The sequence below is a fragment of the Chrysochloris asiatica genome, unplaced genomic scaffold (genome assembly GCF_000296735.1).
Source record: "Chrysochloris asiatica unplaced genomic scaffold, ChrAsi1.0 scaffold00089, whole genome shotgun sequence".
NCBI lineage: Eukaryota > Metazoa > Chordata > Mammalia > Afrosoricida > Chrysochloridae > Chrysochloris > Chrysochloris asiatica.
This window is the reverse complement of record NW_006408607.1, coordinates 1,069,453-1,075,551: the sequence shown is the minus strand read 5'-3', so window position 1 is coordinate 1,075,551 and position 6,099 is coordinate 1,069,453.

The window sequence follows — 6,099 nt, the reverse complement described above, 5'->3', positions numbered from 1 at the left end:
AAAGCTGGACAACGAATAAGGAAGACCGTAGAAGAATTGATGCATTTGAGTTGGAGGAGAATATTAATAGTACCATGGACTGCCAAAAGAACAAACCTATCTGTGTTATAAGAAGGACAGACAGAGTGCTCCTTGGAAGCCAGATGGCCAGACTTCATCTCTCATACTTTGGACATATTATCAGGAGGGACCAGTCACTAGAGAAGGATATCATGTTTGGTGAAGTGGAGGGTTGGATAAAAAGAGGCAAACCCCCAAAAAGATGGATTGGCACAGTGATAGCAGCAATGGTCTCAGGCATAACAATGATTGTGAGGTTGGCTCAGGACTGGGCAGTGTTGTACATTTGGGTTGCTATGAGTCAGTACCAACTCGATGGCACTTAACAACAACAGCAACAAACAAACTGTCCAGATTAATATCTAACTACTCTACTTCTTGTGACTTTGGATAAATTTGTTAATCTCTCTGTGACTCAATTTCCTATGTAAAATCTGGACAAAAATAATACTTAACTCAGATTTGTTTGATGATTATGAAGAAGTATGCTTAAAACACTGAAAGACTTCAATATGTATAACTTAGAAATCATTATTTCTTATTATTCCCTTAACATATATTTGAGACATAGCAAATAGTCAACAATTATTTTAACGCATAGGAAATAGGATCAGTGTAATGGATAATATAAATACATTACAGAAAATCTAACTCTTCCTCAAATTCTCCCCCACTTCATTCTAGCCCTAAAGACACTGAAATATTTTGTTAATCTGCAAAGAAACTAGGACATATTTAACAGTAAAGGGTGACTCAGGTGTTCTGGACAGAACAATATGGGGGAGAAAACACAAAGCATATTATGGTAAAATGTAGGTTTCTAGATTTAGGTTCTCACATTCTATGAGACATTAAGGTAAAATCAATAGAACATGATGATAAAGGAGTTGATGTGGGAATTGAGGAAGAAAGAGAAGTTAAGTATAATTCTCAATTATTCTTATTTTGGCAGGACTTGTTCATGTAAAAAGTTTCTATGTTCCCATTTATAAAATGTGGACCAGCATCATCAATTTTTATCACTGGATTGTTTACAAGTTTTGCATTTAAATAATGGAACCCAAAACCATTTGAGGTTAGGAAATAGCAGTTGATTCTGCAACCTCCAAAAAAAGACAGGATTAGTAAGGATTTGTAACTGTGTCCTAATGTGATGGAAGAGTTTTATGTAAATGTGATATATAATCACGGAAGAATTGGTACAAGGGAGTGCCATTATGTTTACACTTTAGAAAGATTTATCTTATCATAGTTTTGATAAAGGATTGTAGCAAGGCAAAAGTAGCAAAACCTATTGGGGTTATTACAGACATATGGGCAAAAAATACTTAGAGATTGGACAGGAATTCTAACATTGAGGATGAAGAAAATGTATTAATATAAAACATGTTAGGGGTATTTTCAATAGAGTTTGATGACTGTATACAGAGAGTAAGGGGGGTGAAAGGGACCAAGGGTAATTCTCAGTTATTCTGATTTATCTAACTGCAGCATGGCAGTGCCATTTTTACGCTGACAGAATTAGAGTAATATCAGGGTTAAAAATAATCATTCTCTTCAGGAATTAAAACACAGATATATGAGACTTTTACCTGGTTACATGTTATCATAAAATATTTTATGTAATTCATTATAATACTTAGTCTAGGGAATAAAAAAGTGACATTAATAGAGAAGAATATGTCAAAGTCATTTATTCATTTAGCCAATATGTCAGGTACTGTTTTAAGCACTTGTGTTGAAAGAATGAAGAGGCATGGTCCCTGACCTCAGGAACCCAGTATTCTTTTGGCAAAACATATAGAAAACAACACTAACAAGAAAGAAGTAAAATAATCAGGTAATTGTGCAGAACATTACAGTAAGGTGATGTAACACTAAGTGAGATCAACATTTACATAAAAAGAAACAGGTTGTCCAGTGGAAAAGACATTGAAATTGAGATTTAAAGATAATAACAAGAAACCCCAAATCCCTGTTAATTAAGAGAGCTATAATTTCTGGCATAGGTAATACTCAACACAAATGTCCTACAGAAAAGCTTATGATTTTCAGTCTGTACCAAAGTGAACAATGGAATAAGTTGGAGATATAGGTAAGGCTAGTTCGGAACAGCCAGTTTTGAACCATAATTCAAAAATGGCTGAAACAATACATCAACAGCGATCTGCTAGAAGTTCAAACCAAATTCAGAAGAGGACAGGGAATGAGAACTATCATTACTGACATCAGCTGTATTTTAGCTGAAATGAGAGAATACCATAAATATATTAACCTCTACTTTATTGCCTATACAAAGACTTTTAACACTGTGGATAATGACAAGCTATGGACAACACTGAGGAGAATGAGTATTCTGAAATACATAATCATGCTCATGACGAACCTGTATATAGACCAAGAGGCAATTTAAATGGTTCAACATTGATTGGTTTAAAATCAGGAATAGTATGTACCAGGGTTGATTTCTTTCACTTACTCAATCTGTATGCTGAGCAAATTATCCGAGAAGCTGGATTAAATGAAGAAGAAAATGGCATCATCGGATTTGGAGGAAGATTCATTAAAAATTTGTGACATGCAGATGATACAAACTTGCTTGCTGAAAGTGAAGAGTGCTTACAATACTTTTACTGATGAAGATCAAAGACCACATCCTTCAGTATGTGTTGTACCTAAATGTGAACATAAACAAAAATCCTCACCACTGGACCAATAAATTAAATAGTGATAAATGAAGAAAACATTGAAGTTGTCAAATACTTCATTTTGCTTGGATCCATCATCAACACTCACGGAAGTATCAGTTATAAAATCAAATGACAGATTGCATTACATTAGGTAAATTTGCTACACAAAACCTCTTTAAAGTGTTAAAGAGCAAAGGTGTCAGATTGAGGACTAAAGTACACCTGAACCACGCCATGGTATTTCCAATATCCTCATATGTTCATGAAAGTTGGACAGTGAATAAGGAAGACCAAAGAATAATTGATGCATTTGAGTTATGGTGTTAGAAAAGAATATTAAATGTCCATAGAATGCCAGAAGAACAAACAAATCTGTGTTGAAAGATGTATAGCAAGAATGCTCCTTAGAAGCCAAGATGGTCTGACCTCATCTCTCACACTTTGGACATATTATTAGGAGGGACCAGTCCTTGGTAATTATGCTTGGTAAAGTGGAGGGACAGTGATAAAGACAGAGACCCACTACATGATGGATTGGCACAACAGTAGCAAGAGTGGGCTCAAGTGTAGCAGCAATTGTGAAAGTGGTATATGACCAGACTTTGTTTAATTCAGTTGTACATAGGGTGGCTATGTTGTTACGTGCCAATGACTCACTGGCACATAACAACAGAAAGTTCAGCACAAACTGGAGAATAGAATTGGGTTTTATTGTATTTGGGAGGAGACACAAAAGGAAGGATTAAACTGCTTTGCTTTGGAGATAACAGATGAAAGGATGTTGTACTAGTTTCTTAGAGATGTTGCAAGAAGGCAACCCTAAGTGAGTTTTAGAAGCAAAAATTTATTGTGTGACAATTGTAGAGGTTGAAAGTATAAAATCAGGACATCAGTCATGTTGATTATTTCTGAGAACTCCAAGAGAGAATCTGTTCTACACCTTTCCCTAGCTTAAAGTAATAACCTGAAGTCCTTGATATCCCTAATTTACAGTTCTATCTTCTACAATCTCTCCCGCCTTAGTCACATGACTGACTTCTTTCTTTTTATCTCTTTTTCTCTCTCCTCTTTTGATTTGATTTGATTTTTTATTGTGAATTGAGTGAAGGTGTACAGAGATCATCAATTTACATTCAATAACTCATATTTCATTTTTTATATAAAGATTACAATTTTTGCTATATACAATTATCTACCTCCACTCTGTCAGTTTGTCATACTGTGGGGCCTTGTATGTTACTGTGATTCTGGAAGCTATGCCACCAATATTTTAAATATCATCATGGTCACCCTTGTTGGATAAGTTTCAGATGAGCTTCTAGACAAAAATGACTAGGATGAAGCAGAGATGGATTACTTCTGAATATTTACTTCCTGAAAATGTTATGAATAGCAGTGAAACATTGTCAGATAGCACCAAATTACTAAATACTGAAACATAATGAAGAGCACCAGAAAATTGTCAGATATAGTGCCAGAAGATGATACCCTCAGGATTGTAGCCACTCCAAATAAGACTGGGGAGGAGCTGCCTCTTCAAAGTAGAGTTTGATTGTGATGATGCAAATGAAGTAAACCTTTTGGGATCTTCATTTGCTGATGGGGCACAACAAAATGAAGAAAAACATTTGTAAACATCTATTTATAATTGAAATGTTGAATGTATGAACTATGAATATAGGAAAATTAGTAATTATAAAAAATTAAATTAAATGCTAAAATGTCGATATCATAGGCATTCATGAGCAGAAATGGACTGACATTGGCCATTTTGAAACAGAAAATCGCATTGTTTACTACAACTGGAATGACAAATTGAAGAGGAATGGAATAACATTTATCAACAAAAGAACCTATCAAGATCTGTCTTGAAGAACACTGTTGTCTGTTACAGGATAATATTTGTATGCCTACAAGGAAAACCAGTTAAGACTGCTATTATTAAAATTTACTTCTTGTTGTTGTTAGGTGCCATGGAGTCGGTACCAACCCATAGTAACCTTATGCACAACAGAAAAAAAACACTGCCTGATCTTGGGCCAACCTCACCACTATTGCCACACTTGAGTCCATCGATGCTGCCACTTAGCTAATAGATTTCATTGGGGGTTTTCCTTTTTTTCTCTGACCCTCCACCTTACCAAACATGATTTCCTTCTCCAGTGACTGGTCCTTCCTGACAATATGTCAGAACTTTGAGAGATAAAGCTTGGTCATGTTGGCCTTCAAGGAGCACTCTGGCTACACTTCTTCCAAAATGGATCTATTGGTTCTTTTGGCAGCCCGTGGTATATTCAATATTATCCTCCAACACCATAACTCAAAGGCATCAATTCTTCTACGGTCTTCCTTATTCACTGTCCAGCTTTTGCATGCATATGAGGTTACTGAAAATACCATGGCTTGGGCCAGGTACACCTTAGTCCTCAAGCTCACATTTTTGCTCTTCAACACTTTAAAAAGGTCTTGTGCAGCAGATTCATCTAATACAAATACGTCATTTGATTTCGTGACTGCTGCTTCCTTAAGTGTTGATAGTTGATCGAAGAAGAATGAAGTCCTTGACAACTTCAATCTTTTCTCCATCGATAGGAATGTTGTTTATTGATCAAGTGGTGAGGATTTTTGTTTTCTTGACATTGAGATGTAATCCATACCAAAGGCTGTTTTCTTTGATCTTCATCAGTAAATGTTTTAAGTCCTCTTCACTTTCAGCAAGCAAAGTTGTATCATGTGCATATCGCAGGTTGTTAATGAGTCTTCCTCCAATCCTGATGCCATGTTTTTCTTCATATAACAAAGTTTCTGGGATTATTTGCTCAGCATATAGGTTGAATAAGTATGGTGAAAGAATATAACCTTGTTGCACACCTTTCTTAATTTAAAACCATTCAGTTCTGTTCCAACAACTGCTTCTTGGTCCAAGTACAGATTCCTCATGAGCAGAGTTTAGTGTTCTGGAATACTCATACTTTGCAATGTTGTCCATAGCTTGTCATGATCCACACAATCGAAAGCCTTTGTGTAGTCAATAAAGCACAGGTAAATATCTTTCTAATATTATCTGCTTTCAGCCAAGATCCAGCAGACATCAGCAATGATATCCCACATTCCACGGTCTCTTCTGAATCCGGCTTGAACCTCTGGAAGTTCTCTGTCGATATATGATTGTTGCCATTTCTGTATTACTTTAGCAAAACTTAAGTCACATGGGATATCAAAGAGATTGTCTGATGATTTCTGTATTCCATTACTCACCTCTCTTTGGAATGGGCACAAATATGGATCTCTTCCAATCAGTCGGCCAGATAGTTGTCTTCCAAATTTCTTGGCATAGATGAGTGAGTGC